Genomic DNA, 17,835 nt, shown 5'->3' with positions numbered 1-17,835 from the left:
CCGCAAAAAAAAATTTTTTGCGGGAAAAAATTTTACGGGAAAATTTTACAAGGTATATTAAAGGTTTTACAAATTTTTACAAGTATTTTGGTGGGAAAAATTGGGGGATCACTTTTCCCGCCAAAAAATATTTTGTATTTTGTGGACCTAATTTTGTTATATTTCCTTATATATTTAAGATATCTTTTATTAAAAGAATGGTAATTTAGTCATTTTGTACATAAAATAGGTATTTTTAAAAATAGACATTCAAAGGGGACATTTTTGAAAAGGGGTATTGAAAAAGGGGCATTTTTGTGAGTCTCCCTTTAATTCACCAATACATCATTCTTAAATTAATACTTTATTATTATTCTACCTTTTATTATTAACCCTTCATCACAATTATTTATTAGCGATATATTTGGTTTGTATCGAGTATTCTTCACTTTCTTATGTCTCTTACTAGAAACTTGTTTTTGGGGGGAGATTTTCTTACTAGAATGTTGTAGTTAAACAGACATTTTTAACTTTCAATAAAAATAGTTATTTAGCGTTTGAGCCATGACTATATATATTACTATTAGTATATTTATAAGAAGTCTATTTTTCCTCTTGATTGGTTATTTTGGTCCTGGTCTCACGTATAGTCGGAAAATATCTAGAATAGTAACTGGTTTTTCTTCATAATTCGCCAACTGTTTCTTCACAGGTGTTTAGATGAAGTTATTTGATGCTCAGTAAAATCACCAAAGAGCCTCTACAAATATATACACTATTTGTTGTGAAAAACGAGCAAAATAAATCATACTCCATCCGTCGTTTTAGTTGTCGTTTAAGGTTTTTTCACACAAATTAAGAAAATCATTTAACTTTCTGTTTTACCCTTTATTAATATGTTTTATAAAAAATTTTATTGGCCAAAACATTAAAACAGTAGGGATAAAACTGGAATTTTCACCAAACATTTGCATTGAAAACTTAAAACGATAACTATTATGAAACAAAATTTAAATCCTAAAACGACAACTAAACTGAAACGGAGGGAGTATTATTTAGATTATATGTTAGAAGATTATGGTTGGAGTTAAAATAGTTTCATGAGTTACTATTGATTTAATTTTGCTAAGACTCTTGTTGATAGAAAGTTTCTGTAAGGTTTTAATCATAATTAAAACCAAAAATAGTTAATCATAATCTAAAAATGAATTTAATTATATTTTAATTTTAAATTTAATCATGCTGTATTTACATTTAAGTTTTGAATTGTATTTATAATTGTTTTTTTTTAATTTCTCAAACTCAACTGTTGTAAGAAGAAAAAAGTTCACTAAATACATGATATTGACTCTTCTTTAGGGTAGAAATATGTCTTTTAATTTTCTGAAGTATGTATGTCAATATAAGATCGTGTAAATTATACAAACAATCCTGTCTTGGGAGCCACAGGCATTTCGTGGACTTGGCCTTCTTGGCGGTTGTCAACCCTTTCTTTTGGCTCTTTTTGCATTTACTCAATTGTTTGTATTTTTATGTATATAGTATTAGTTAATATCTTACATATATGTCTCATTTCACTTTCATATTTTTTGCATATCCCACATTTTGGTTTCCATATCCAAAACTAAATATCTTTCTATGAGTTATGAATAGTTACGTCACATACAAGAGTTACCTATTCGTCTAACTGATTTTGAAAGTTTCATAAATGAGTCATTTAAACTGACAAAATGCTTCCTTAAATGCTCAAGCGAAAGAATTTACAAGATAATAGTAGTAATAAATTTACAGCCACAAAAAAAAAGAAATAAATATTCTACATTTTAAGAAAAGAGAAAAAAGAAATATACATGCTCTATAAATGTGAGCTATAGGTGACGCCAACGTCTTATATCATGATGAGCCGGCCTATGAATACAAAGGCATATCGTGCATGATTGATAAGATATTTGCAAGTTGTTAGAAAATGATAGGAGGAAAAGTAAAATTAAGGTATAACTGTACATAGAAATTCAGGGATAATATAATTATATAAACTGTTTTCAAGCTGATAAAATATCATTGGAGCTAAGAAAATGTGGTGAAAATTGTTTCCTTACTTTTCCATTAACCAAGCTCCAAAAGTATGTTTTTGTTCTAACAATAAAGATAAAAATTTCCTCTCTATTCTTCTTATTTTAATTCATTTTCATTTCTTTTTCAAAATTCATTTTCATTTTTATTCTATATATCAACCCGACAACACGAGTCAAAGCCAATATTAATATAATCCAAGCTGATCCGGACTTATATACACGGGATATTAATCTGTGGACTGTGGTATCAATCAGTTGAAATAGTGCTAAAATTCTACAAGATAATTAAACTGTGTATAGTTACCACTAATACTTTTTGTGTGGTAAATGCCCAAATCCATGAAAATTGTGGAATTTTTAATTTAAAAGGTTTATGTAGAAATAATGTTAAAAATGTTACAAGAAAAACTCTGTATTACCTGGTTTTTTTTCTCTTTTGTGGCAAATGCCCAAATCCATGAAAATTAAGGAATTTGTCACAAAAAGGTTTATATGATATTAGCCTCGTGGGAAAATCGATCTCTAGTAGCAATCTATGACAAATTTGCTACGGATTACAAATTTGATATGGATCGTTACAAAAGTTTTATATGATAAATTTGTCACAATAATATTATATTTAATGGCAGTACGATGAAGAACAATGATAACATCTCTTGACACTTAAAGTGATAATACACATTGTATGCCACAATGGTACACCACTATTCCCTTTTCCAACTGTTATATTAGTTAGGTTGGTATTTCTTGTAAACAGTAAACACAGTTATGTTTTACTTAAATTAGAACATGTTGATGTATATTTATTTTTGTGTTAAATATTCTAAGTTTTAACGATTGACGAAAATATAACTTTGGGCCTCAAAAACAAACAAATGTGCTAATTATGATTAGAATGTTGTCAAATGAACAGTAATATGACCCAATAGTAAAATAGTAGAAATCTTTAAGTAGATTAATGTTTTTGCAAGAGAGACTAATTAACTGGTTTTCATACGCTAAACATGATTTTAGTACGTACATAATGAAACTTAAGTGTGGTAATTATAATTTTTTAAGAGAACCAAAACCTGAAGATTTTATGAATGATATAAATTTTAAATTAAATTATTATTTTACGTTGGAACGATATGTTAAAATGTATGAAAGTGAAAAAATGGTATGCCAGGAAATAAATAAACAAACCAAAAAATGGGGTTTTTGAGGGATGGCTATAGAAGAAAACCGACCAAATTGCATGGAAGAATAAGACCGACGTACAATTTTATGTTTATCTTGTGTGTGTGTTGTATGGACCGCCCAGCCAATAATGCAGCCACAAGTTGATAGCAGAATGATTTGTCTTCATTTACACAAAATTACAAAATTTAACTTTTATTTTAATTTTAATTGTGGGGACAAAACTTAATGCATGAAAATGACATATGTCGCATCTCTTTTACGATCCTATTAATGTATATAGTTCATTAGTATAGAGCTTTGTATATATTATGCTTTACTTAGCTTAATTGGAGTCTGTATAGGATGGTTAAGTCTGGTTTAGAGGCTTTGGTTTAGGCCTGGTCAATTGTATATAAACCCACAATTGTACTTTTGATAGTTAACGATATTTTCATTTATATAGAGAATCTTTATATAGAGAATCTTTATGTGCTCAAAAATTTGATTGGACCGACCAGGCAGCATGACCTCGTGGAGATCCGAGAGCTAAGTACATAATAAAAATTTTGAACGTTAGAGTTTGCGATAATAAATGTTCGTATCTATATATATATATAAATTCGATAGAATTGATTAGTGAATTGATGAAATGTATTTTGTTGTATCACTTTTTGTTGCGTGTAACATACCAAACTATTTAAGAAATGTAGTGATTATTGATGATTCTCTTCTGATTACATATGTAAATATTTAAGAAATGTTCGTCATATGATATGATAGTATTTGAAAAAACGTTATGTTGGACAAAAAAATTGAAAATCTTCTATAAAATTGTTTTCTCTCAAATATTTTACTAAAGTCTAGCTACAGACTAAATTCTTAGAGTTTCTCTGTTTATTAAACTCTCACTTGCTGTTTATCTTTAAGATTATACTCCGGCTTTGTTGAAAAGAAAAAAGTACACCCAATCATGTTATATACAAATATTCACATATAAACTGTATCCAATTGATCATGCAGTTGTAGTAAAGAATAAAAAACTATAGTCCAATTGTTGGTGATGTCAAATTGTCAAGAACACGAGACTGAAAGTTCAAGAACATAGAGAAGAAAATGAAGAGTATGAGCGTGACCTCATGGAAATGGATAAATGACGTAGGAAGATCTAATCGGACGATAGACAACAAGACAAGAGGCCCACCAGCACCGTCGGATTTAATGACGATGGGGTTTATGAAAAAAATGCTTGACTCTCTGACTAGACGGACCCAGGACTCGACTCTGACAGTCCGTTGACTCTCTGACTTTAAAAGTAATTTTGATTACACATATCTACCAGAAATGTGTTTTTTTTCCCATTTTTAATAACAACAAACCAACTTCTCATTGAGTGTTTTTTTTTTTCAATTCCTAAATTCATTTCAGCTCTAGAGTGTTCTTTTTCCAAGAATCACGCGGTAGGGGACCTTATTATCTTAGTTGTTTTCATAAGAATCGACACAAATACGTGTATATCTTCATAAATATCCTGAAGAGACATACTATAAGACAAAAAAAAAAAGAGTAAAAACTATTTTGCAATGGATCTCCGATCTGATCGATTTGATTTTATTATCAGCAATATAAAATGATCTAGTTCAATCCTAAATTCAGTTTTAAGAACTTATCTCTCGATTCAAAATATTTGTTCCCATTGATGTTAAACATTCTAAAAATTTTGAATGGAGCATCCATTAAGTTTGTTAGAACCAGTAAAGTGAAATAAATAACAAGTACTATTAGGACATATAATGGTCGGAGAAGTCGGGCCATGAATTGTACTGAAATAAAAAGAAATGTCTCTTTGTAGGACAAAAAAGATTAAATGACAAGGTGGATATCTCGTGAATCTCTTCGTCTGTTTCTTCCGTTGACTTAGTTTATTAATTATCACCAAAATAATTACACTTTCTCTTATTTTTGTACGTTTTTTCATAAATTTATTTCTGTAAAGTTTCCATGTTCTCTTTGGATCTATTATTCTCTGTTTATCGTCACTTCTCTCGTACATCTATCTTCTGTTCTGTCATGATGATATATCTTCTTTATGTCTTACGTGTGTGTAACTTTTTCTATACACGTGTTTTTGTGGAAGTTTCTTATGTAAAGTCAACGTGTTCTAAACGACAATATTAGGGAGAGAAGATTCATAGGGGTCAATTGACCCCGGTGAAATTTTAAAAAATAATTGAATTTTTATATATAAAAAATTATTGACCCCAATCCAATAAAAATATTGACCTCTATAAAAAAAATTTTCTGTTACAAACCCAATAATTACACTGCACTTATAGATAATATTAGCCTAATAAAATTTATTTTAAGTAAATCTACTACAATTCTATGAATATAAACTAATATAATATTTTAACATTTATTTTGAGCAGATCTAAAAACGTTTTACCTTCTTCTTCTTTCTTCTTTGTGTTTTTAATCAATCTTTGATCGTGTGATGGTGGAAACAAAAAAACATCTTTCACATCTTTCACATCTTTTAGTCGATATAAAAAATGCATCTTTAAATTTTAAACATCTTTCACATCTTTGTGTTTTTACGAGACATCTTTTATATCGACTTATAAAGCTACCTTTTATGCATTTTATAGAAAAAAAAATATTTTGACCCCGATGAATAGATTTTCTGGCTCCGCCACTGGCTTTGTCTGTGTATTTCTTGTATATATATGGATTCATGTATTTTTGTGTATTATTGAAATCTCTCACGGATCTCATTTTATCTTCTTAGTAAGGTCAACGAGTCTTGGAAATAATAGAAGCAAACGAAAACTGGATAGTCAATAATATTGTTTTGATTTTTTTTTTTTTTTTATGTACTTCTTCTTTAATGTTAAAAAGTTTAATAAACGTGAGTTGTATTTTTGAGAATGATCAAATACTTTTTAATTTATTTCCCGGTTTATTGCAAGTACATACGGCTGAAACCAACCCAGTAAATCCAAAGATAAAATTGCCTCATTCTATAATTTTTTAAATCAAAATACGTATTACAAATGAAAAACTAAAGAGTAAATTTAAACATTGACTATATGCTCGATCTTAGTGACTTAATTGCTCCACATAACCATTCTTCATTGTTATATCATTATGCTGGATCACTTTCTATAACTTTTTCTCAAGCATGCAATTTTCTCACCTCTTTAAGATTTGCTTGAAAAATGAAGAGTCAATAATACGTTTTGTTCATAGGAATTGTTAAATTGATTATTTTTAGGAAATCTACAAACAAAATAAAATTAAATAAGGGTTGAGTGTAAGAACAGTAGCATGAGGAGGTGTTCTTTCGATGCTTTATTTTCTTATATGAGATTCATTAGAAATTCGTGTAGTTTATATGAAACTACTGGGAGATGGAGTACTGGAGTAGTTTGACCGAGATCGAGATGACAAATCCAAAATATAAAAGTTAAGAAGATATAATTCGAGAAAAAAAAAAAGAAAAAAAGAAGAAGATATAATTGTAAAAAAATAGTGATAAATGTTAATATCAAGTTCAGAAAATTTAGCATTATTTTTAAATATATACATTTTTGTGTATCCTAATTTCATAAATTTAGATTGATCGCATCTTAATATAATAAAATGTAATTTGTAATATTATTTTTATGAGAATCTGTTATAATTCTTCTATAAAGCTTTAGTGATTTTATTATCGCCAAAGATCAGAAAAAATTAAACATTTGGCGCTAATGATCACATTTGCTCAATATATTAGCTGTTTGATGTAAATGCAAGATTCATTTATTCTCATAACACAACTAATAGAAAAAACTGTTTTGTTTTACAGAATTTTGGTTTCTTTTTTTTTTTCTTCTGTGTTATAGAGCTTATATGGGATTTGTTATCGTTTACACAAAAAAAGAAAAAGAAAAAGGGATTTGTAACTAAATATGTAGTCTATAATTTTTTTTAACCTATTTCCATACACAGGGCCACATGGGAGATACGTTTGGAATTGGGATTGTGAAGAAACATAGGTTAGTGGGCTTTTATAAGCTTGCAACAAGACCATGGGTCTCACTGGTTTAATTTTAGAAGTGAGAAGAACTGAAAAGAAAAAATAAATTATTGTTAGAGGAAATGAGCAGAAAAATTCCCAACTACTAATTTTGAGTTAAATAATTCTTCCATGTTTTGAAGAATATACAGAAGAATTATTTTTATTCCACTTTTCTTTTGACATGTTTTTTTTATAACACATCTGAAAAGAATTTATTTTCTACTATTTTCTTTTCTTCTATCAACCAGTCAAGGCCATGTATTCGTGATGCCAACATCTTATATCATGATGAGACGGCCTATGAATACAAAGGCATCGTGCATGATTGATAAGATATTTGCAAGTTGTTAGAAAATGATAGGAGGAAAAGTAAAATTAAGGTATGGTTGGACTGCATTTTGCGAGAATGTTTTATCACCTCTCATGGAGGAAAGTTTGGTATGTAGAGCTGCTATTATGGATGCCGTCAGAGCAGGAATTGATAGCTTTTTGTTGGAATCTGACTGTCAAAAATTGGTTGGTACTATAAACTCCTGATCGGTTCTGCTAGAAGTGCACGAAATCATTTCAGACATCTTCATCAGTATTAGTCGTTTTTCTACTTTTATTTGTCGTTTTATCCCTCAGTCGACGAATGTTGTGGCCGATTCTCTAGCTAAACATTGCCTTAGTTTGTACATACATGACATTTGTTGAGCAATATATCTATTTGGGGTGCACAATAAAAAAGAAAGTTATGACTGGACACACGAATATAACGATCATATAATTATATAAACAATTTTCAAACTTTATCAAAAAAATAATAACTATTTTGAAGCTGATAATATATCATTGGAGCTAAAAAGAAATGTGGTGAAAAATTGCTCCAAAAGTATGTTTTTGTTCAAATTAACGATAAGTTTTTCCTCTCTATTCTTCTTATTTTAATTCATTTTTATTTTCCCCTTTTTTACTCTAAATCAACACGAGTCAGAGCCAATATCATTTTCTCTTCTTGTTCTTCTTCTCTCATTGACTACTCTCTTCGATTTCCTCATCTCTTTTATCTATAAATTCATCTTCTTGCTTAATGGAAATAATCAAGTTTCACAATCTCTTCACAAAGTTCCCGGGATGTTGTTCTTATACATGTTCAAAGGTTTCATCATTTTGAAGATGGTAAATGTTCTTGTTGGGATTTTTGGTGAAATCACCTTTAGACCAACAACATAAATGTTACTACTTTAACAAAACATAAATGTTTCTAGATAAGAATATATGTAATTGTATATTGTTTCTTTAGAGTTTTTATATGGTGATTTTAGAGCCGATTGAACATATATGCTAATGTATAGATCTGGCAGCATAACCTCTCGGGTGGAGAGATTTGAGAGCTTAAGTCCATAATGAGAAATTATTAAACGGTAGAGATTGCGATAATAAATGTTCGTATCTATATTAATCGATAAAATTGGTTAGTCAATTGATGAAATGTATTTTTTTTTTTTTTTTTTTTGGGCAAACGATGAAATGTATTATATGTTGTTATCACATGACAAAAAAAAGTGAAAAAGACGTAAAGAGAAAAGAACACATTCAAACTAGTACGTCCCAAAGATTAAAAAAAAATAAGGCCTAGAGAAAGAGAAAGTAATAGAATTCGAAAACAGAGTTTAATCACAAAAAAAAAAAAAAAAAAATTAGAGGGAAACAGAGAAGGGAGGATGGATGACGAACCAATCCCCTTCCGCCGTTTAGTCGCTTTCCATGCCACTCAGCTCTATTACTCCGCCGCAGTTTCAGTGTTATTCACGTTCTTCATCTTGCCTAAACTCTTATCTTTTGTTTCTCATATTTTCTAGGATGTTTTCGTTGAAAAACGACTTTGGATCCTTGCTTTGCTTCTCTGTGTAGCGGCTGTGATGCGTTACCTATTCCGCAACAACGAAGAGTACATGGAGGAGCTTGCATATCAGCCATTACCACCTGTTTATCAGCCGGAAGATCTTACACACAAAACGAATACAAAACCTGCAGCAGCGGCAGCAGTGGTGACAAGCATCGACGACAGTAAAACGAATAACAAACTGCGGTAATGTTTGCCGCTGGCGGCGACGAAACGAACGACCTCAACATACAATCCGTAAGTCCATGTATAAATCCAATTCACTATATAAGGTATAGTGAATTTCAAACAAAGCTACAGAGACAAATCCTTAATTCTAGTGGGTAATAGACTAATAATTATTATAATTACCATCAATTATTGTTTTAATTTCAACATATATTTCATAGTTTTGATATTACTTATGTAAAACTATATTTCTCTAAGTTAGACAACCAACAACAGAGTCAAATTTTAATTTCATTTTTTATAGGAATTTTTTTTTATAGTTTTTGCTTATGTTTTGCTTATTTTGAATCAATTTCTATTCTTTTTTTAAAAAATATACAATAGCTATAACATATTGATAGAGGGGACTTTTGCAAAAATGCCACCTTTTCAATGCCACTTTTTAAAAATACCCCTTTTTAAAAACCTTATAAAAAATGTTCTTAAAAATATAAGATTTACCTAAATATGTATGTAATATTATTAAAACATACACAAACTACATTTCCATGTATCTAAAATCTTATAAATACTTTATAAATATCTTATAAATGCATTTTAAATACCTTTAAAAACCTTTAAAATATCTTGTAAAACCTTTGAAAAACCTTAAAAATCCTTTAAAATAACTTGTAAAACCTTTAAAAACACCTTATAAAACCTTATAAATACTTGGATCGAGTCTTCAAGTAGTAGTTACAATCCATAAGTACCTTATAAACCTAATAAAACTTTATAAAAATTTCAGATTTAAAAAGGGGCATTTTTGAAAATGGACATCTAAAATGAGCATTTTTGAAAAGGGGCACACCAAAAGGGGTATTTTTAACAATTTCTCTTGATGGAGTTACTTAAGAGTATTATTAAATATATAAAATCACCAATTTATGTGGATTTTATGTAATTAATAACTCATTTGAATATAATGATTAATAACAAATTAATATGGTAAGTTAGATATCAAATCAGTACAATTTTGAACTTATCTACACTAGGTGAAATGAAATAACTCAATTATGCAAATGAAATAACTCAATTATACAATTTTGAACTTATCTACACTAGCTGAAATGAAATAACTCCATTAACAAAAAAATGCAAAACATAAGCAAAAGTTTTAAAACTCAAAACGAAAGTTTAGCTTAAAAATTGACTCACTGTTGGTTGTCTACCTCAGAAGAATAGAGTTTTACTTAAGTAATATCTAAACAGCTATAAATATGAAATATATTCAAACCTGAATGAAAATGTATCATGTGTTAATTGTATCATTGATTTTTAAACTTTTGTCGAAATTACGTGTTATTCATGTAATGATTTCTACATATATACTAGTTGAAATCCAATATAATCTGTATAATGATTTATTATTGGATTTGAAAATAAAATATAAGAAGAACAAAATGCGAGGGCAAATTTTATTGTTTCAGAATCTACATATTAGTTCGAAAATTTGTCAACATTCATGAATATGCGGACTAAAAACGTTTCTAGGCATTTTAATTAAGAATGGACATTTCGGTTTAACTTCGAGTTCGATTTGGTTTATTTGTATCTCGTAAAACTCTAACCAAACTCAACCGAAGTTAGTTTTAATGGATTTGAAAGTAAAAAAAAAATACAAAGACTGAAATCGGAGAGTATCTTTGTTATTTCAGAATCCACAAGTATGATTCTAAACGATGGGATTATTCACGAACCCCATATGCACACCAAAACATTTTTGTAGGCATCACAAAATCTACGATATTATAAACATTTCTTATTTATGGTACTGCAATATATTGTGAAGTCACATCTGAAAACGGAAAAAAGAAGAAGGTATAGGATAATAGGAATTACATTTGCTTGAATTAATTGGTTTAGAAAATTCAAGCAAAACTATCTGTTATTTAATTATTGATTTGAATATTTGGACAAGACATAACGAATGTATAGATTAGTCAAAAAGAAGTCGCGGACACAAGATACAACAACCACAAAAATTCTACGTACGTATACTTGTAGATATATTGTGCTAGTACTGAATCTTCTTCCTTTTTCAATTTTCAGCGGTCGTTTGAAAATATTGGTCTTAGAATATGATAGTTTAAGGAATTACTCCAGTAAATTATTGATTTAAAAGATCTCGATTTTTAGTTAAAGATTAATCCTACGATAGGGTTGCATTAATTTATTTCGTATCAGTAATTCGTTATAACTTATAACTAATCAACCTTATGAAAAACCTACTATCAAAAACAAAATCAATACGAGAACTAAAATATTCCTAACTTAAGAACCATAAAACCAAAATAATCAGGAAGACAATAAAAATAAAAGCCACCACGTCACCACCGCCTTCACGGTGATATAGCTTTCTAGAAGGTCAACAACACACGTGTGAAGTCGGAGGGCACGTGCGGAGTGGTGAGCTGGAGGCTAAAAGATTCTCTGTGACGGAAGTCGTTGCTAACGACGTTACTTTTACACATTATATGAGCGAATGTTAGCTCACAGTTTTTCTTATGCAAATCTTATTTCCTCTGTAATACTCTAGAAGTTTCTGGGTTATTCCTCATCGTTTTGCCGGATTTCCTTCACGGGATCTTGCAGGTGAGAAGTGGTGCCGCGTTCTTCATGAACGTTGTAATCCATTTATCGTTTTAATAAATCGAAGGTTCTTTAAATCGCTTACTCTGTTTTACGTTATCACTGGTATCAGAGCCACTAATCCTCGGAAACGATGGTGGGAGAGTTACGTTCCCGTTCGTTGCAAAACATTCCGGCGGAAGCAGAAGCTTCGGAGTTAGATCAAGCTACGGAGGAGACGATCCAATCGCGGCTAGACCTGATTCTCAACAGAACCCAAGCTCTAGAGATATCTGTAGCTGAGCAAAATAAGAAAAATGACAAAAACATTGCCGATATGTTAGAAATTGTTAAATCGATGAAGCCAAATCAAGCTTCTTCAGGGGAAAAAATAGGGATGGCTAAGAACTCTCCGGCAGTATCGGCGACGCCGAGTTCTGGTGAGGGAGGCTCCGATCAGTTTCAGGGTTATAGATCGGGACCACCGCCTTATTACGCAGGATTCACACGCATCGGGAAGGTGGATTTTCCCAGGTTCAACGGTGACCGTGCTCGTGATTGGTTGTTTCAGGTGGAGGAATTTTTTGAGGTTGATCATACACCATTGGACATGAAAGTGAGGATGGCCGCCTTACATTTTGACGGGAAAGCGGCAACATGGCATAGATCTCTGCTTCACACTCCGGGAAGTAAAAGAGTCTTGAGGGATTGGGATTCCTATAAATTGGAAGTGTTGGATAGGTTTGAGGATTTGTTGGATGATCCCATCTCTGAGTTGAAACAATTACAAGAGACATCTGGTATTGTGGATTATAATGAAAAATTTGAATTGATTAAGAATCGATTGGATCTTCCTGAAGATTATCTTGTGAGTTCTTACCTTGCTGGGTTAAGGGTGGATACACAAATGCATATTCGTATGTTTGAGCCTCTCTCGATTAAGCAATGTTATTTGCTAGGGAAGCTTTATGAGAAAGGACACCCAACACCTACGTCTACAACAACTCACTGGTCAAGCAACAGGAATACAAGTTCACACACTGTTCACAGGCCCTTGTCTACTGTTAAAAAGGAGAATTCTCTTCCTTCTTCAGGGCAAGTGAACATCAACAACACTGATATCAAGAAACCTGCCAGAAAATTTTTATCTCAAGAAGAAATGAGTGCTAGAAGAGCTAAGGGATTGTGCTATCTTTGTGACGAAAAATACACTCCAGATCATTACCTAAAACATAAGAAAACTCAAATATATATGATTGAAGTTGAAGAAGAGGAGGAAGAAGATACGGTGGAACACAAAGATGGAGAATTGCAGGTGGTGGAATATGAAGGTCAGAGTCGGCCTCAAGTCTCTGTAAGTGCGGTTAATGGGGCAGCTGATTATTCAACTATGAAAGTAAGAGGAGTTCATGCAAAGAAAGCGGTATTTGTGTTGTTGGATTCCGGATCAACACATAACTTCATGGATCCTAAAACTGCAGCTTCTTTGGGTATTAAATATAGACCTGCAGGAACAACAAAGGTCTCAGTGGCTGATGGTAGTAAACTGGGAGTGCAAGGTTTGGTGGATAAGTTTCAGTGGGAGTTTAAGGGTGTTCCATTTCAGGCTGACTTTATGATTATACCCTTGGGGGGGGTGTGATGTGGTACTGGGAGTGCAGTGGCTAGAAACACTGGGAGATATTACTTGGAATCTAAAAAAATTTGAATTCAGCTTTATGTGGGGACATAAGAAGGTTTTGCTTCATGGTATTAAACATGGTTCTGTAAGAGAGGTGAAGACACTAAAGTTTAATAAAGCTCAAGAAAAGGAAGTTCAGATTTCAATGATCTGTGCACATATGGTGGAAAATGACAATGATTGGTCTATTAGTGCAGTGGAGGGTACTCAGAGTTTGGAAGGTTCAGCTCCAGCTATTACTCAGCTTAAAGAATCATTTGGTGACATTTTTACGGAGCCCACAACCTTACCACCTTTTCGAACAAATCATAATCATAAGATTCCACTCAAAGAGGGTGCAGATCCAGTCAATCAGAGGCCTTATCGGTACGCAGTTTATCAAAAAGATGAAATTGATAAGATAGTGGAGAGCATGTTAACTAATGGAACTATTCAAGCAAGCTCTAGTCCTTATGCATCTCCAGTAGTCTTGGTTAAAAAGAAAGATGGTACGTGGAGGCTCTGTGTGGATTATAGGGGCTTAAATGGTCTCACAATCAAAGATAGATTCCCTATTCCACTGATTGAGGATCTAATGGATGAGTTGGGTGGTTCTACAGTATTTTCAAAGATAGATCTCAGGGCAGGGTACCATCAAGTTCGTATGGAGCCCGAGGATATCCATAAAACTGCCTTTAAGACACATAGTGGACACTATGAATATGTTGTTATGCCATTTGGCTTGACCAATGCTCCTGCAACCTTTCAAGGGCTTATGAATGCAGTGTTCAAGGAATTTTTGCGCAAATTTGTGCTCATTTTCTTTGATGATATACTGATCTACAGTGCTACTATGGAGGAACACATTAAGCATTTATCACTGGTATTTGCAAGAATGCGGGAACACAGCCTATTTGCTAAAGAATCAAAGTGTGCATTTGCTACCGCAAGAGTCGAGTATCTGGGACATTATATTAAAGCAGGAGGAGTATCTACAGATCCTACTAAGATTACTGCAGTAGCAGAATGGCCTATTCCTACTACATTAAAGCAATTAAGAGGATTCTTGGGGTTAGCAGGTTATTACAGGAGGTTTGTTAAACATTTTGGTACCATAGCAAGACCTTTAACTCTTTTAACGAAGAAGGAAGCGTTTCTGTGGACTCATGAAGCTTTGGAATCTTTCAACTTACTCAAGAAGGCTTTGTGTGAAGCACCTGTGTTGGCCTTACCTCTATTTGACAAACCATTTCTTGTGGAGACTGATGCTTGTACTCAGGGTATCGGGGCAGTACTGATGCAAGAAGGCCATCCTCTTGCATATATCAGCCGTCACTTGAAGGGAAAGCAATTGAATCTTTCTATTTATGAGAAAGAACTACTGGCAGTGGTCTTTGCAGTACAAAAATGGCGACACTACTTATTGCCACATCACTTTATCATTAAAACAGACCAGCGCAGCCTCAAATATTTGTTGGAGCAGAGATTGAATACTCCTATTCAACAGCAATGGTTACCTAAGCTGCTTGAATTCGATTATGAAATACAATATCGCCAAGGCAAGGAAAATATCGCAGCTGATGCTTTGTCCCGAGTAGATGGGAGCGAGGTGTTGCATATGGCTATGTCTGTCTTAGAGTGTGATCTCTTAACAGACATTCAAGCTCATTATGCTACAGACTGTGAGTTGCAAAAGGTGATTAAGGACTTGGAGAAAGATCCTAAAGCTAAGAAACATTTTTCTTGGACACAATCTATTTTAAGGAGGAAGAGTAAGATTGTAGTGCCCCAAGATATACAACTGAGAAACAAAATATTACAATGGATGCATTGTTCTGGTACTGGAGGTCACTCAGGGAGAGATGCCACTTTTCACAGAGTTAAGAGTCTCTTTTATTGGAAGGGTATGGCTTTGGATATTCAAAATTATATCAGAAGTTGCAGCGTCTGTCAGCAATGTAAGTATGACACTTCAGCTTCTCCTGGTCTATTGCAACCTCTCCCTATTCCTGAAGCCATATGGACTGATCTTTCTATGGATTTCATTGATGGCCTTCCTCTGTCTGCGGGTAAATCAGTCATTCTGGTGGTGGTTGACAGGCTAACTAAAGCAGCCCATTTCATTGGTCTTTCACATCCCTATACGGCTGTCTCTGTCGCTCAAGCATTCCTTGACAACATCTTTAAGCTCCATGGGTGTCCAAGATCTATTGTAAGTGACAGGGATACGGTTTTCTTGAGCAATTTTTGGACTGAACTATTTACTCTCCAAGGAGTGGATCTGAAAATGTCTACAGCTTATCACCCTCAAAGTGATGGTCAAACGGAAGTCGTGAACCGCTGTTTGGAGACTTATTTAAGGTGCATGTGCAGTGATAGACCTCATCTCTGGAGTAATTGGTTGGCCCTTGCAGAATTCTGGTACAACACTAATTTTCACACCTCTACCCACATGACTCCTTTTGAAGCAGTTTATGGTCAGGCTCCTCCCATTCATCTTCCATACCTACCAGGCGAATCTAAAGTTGCAGTGGTTGCTCGGAGTTTGGAAGAGCGTGAGCAGATGATCCTTATTCTCAAGTTTCATTTGTTGAGGGCGCAACATCGTATGAAGCAGGCTGCAGATCTACATCGGTCAGAAAGGAGTTTTGATATTGGTGATTCAGTTTTCCTCAAGCTCCAACCCTACAGACAAGGTTCTGTGGTCATGCGTCCCAATCAGAAACTGGCTCCAAAATATTATGGACCATATAAAGTGATAGATCGGTGTGGTAAGGTCGCTTACAAGCTACTGCTTCCAACAGGTTCTCTTATTCACCCTGTTTTTCACGTCTCTCAACTCAAAGCAGTAGTAGGTAATGTGCACACATCATCTCAGCTACCATCCATTGTCTCCGATGTACTACTCAAAGAACCAGTGGCTATCTTGGATCGCAAAATGGTTAAGAGACAGGGACGGGCAGCTACAATGGTTTTGGTTCATTGGACTAATGAAACAGAGGAGGAAGCAACGTGGGAGTTCCTCTTTGACTTACAGAAGAAGTTTCCAGCCTTTGAACCTTGTGGTCAAGGTTCTTCGAACAGGGGAGCTTTGATATAGCTTTCTAGAAGGTCAACAACACACGTGTGAAGTCGGAGGGCACGTGCGGAGTGGTGAGCTGGAGGCTAAAAGATTCTCTGTGACGGAAGTCGTTGCTAACGACGTTACTTTTACACATTATATGAGCGAATGTTAGCTCACAGTTTTTCTTATGCAAATCTTATTTCCTCTGTAATACTCTAGAAGTTTCTGGGTTATTCCTCATCGTTTTGCCGGATTTCCTTCACGGGATCTTGCAGGTGAGAAGTGGTGCCGCGTTCTTCATGAACGTTGTAATCCATTTATCGTTTTAATAAATCGAAGGTTCTTTAAATCGCTTACTCTGTTTTACGTTATCACACGGGCGGCACCGTGATTCTGTCCAGCGGCGACCATGATATATAGCACCATGAACATTACTGCAAAGATCACCCAGGTGAAAGCGTTTGGACCACCACCCCTTTGACGAACCGGTTTGGATTTATTGGACGATGAGCCACAGAGAAAAAACCACGGTAAGTCCCAAAACAGGAACCGTAACAACTTCTTAATCATCTCTTTCATCTTTTTGCTTTGATTCAGAGTGAGAGTTTTTCAATTGTTCGTTATTGTGTATATATAGTTGGTTGTGAATGTGGGAAAAAAGAAACACAATTATAGGGTTTACACGATATTGTATATTTAGGTAATTAACATTTTGACATGCATGCATAAATTATAAAAAATTGGAAATAGAATTTATAGTTTTCCAAAACAATATTTACATTGGTAAAAATTCCCAAAACGTTGCTTCTTTGCACTTTTTTATATATATTTCTATTTCCGTGTTGTTCTTTTTGCTCCCGATTTTTTTTTTCTTTTCTTCACCATTTCAAATTAATTTGTTCTTTCATTGATTCTGTAGCGCTATATTACCCAATTCTGCATAACTTTTATAATCCGTCTACGTTAGGACCCGCATTTATGTGCGTATTTTTGTCATAGTGATTTTCATATTTTTAAAGAAGTATAATAATCAACCTTGAGAGTTGAGAGTATGGAAATTGATACGAGAACTAAAATATCCTTAATAAACTCATACTGTACAGTACAACCAAAAAAATCAGGAAGACAAAAACGAAAGGCCCTATCAATTAGAGATAAAATAAATGAAGCAAC

This window comes from Arabidopsis lyrata (genome assembly GCF_000004255.2).
Source record: "Arabidopsis lyrata subsp. lyrata unplaced genomic scaffold ARALYscaffold_5, whole genome shotgun sequence".
Lineage (NCBI taxonomy): Eukaryota > Viridiplantae > Streptophyta > Magnoliopsida > Brassicales > Brassicaceae > Arabidopsis > Arabidopsis lyrata.
This window is presented reverse-complemented; position numbering follows the sequence as displayed.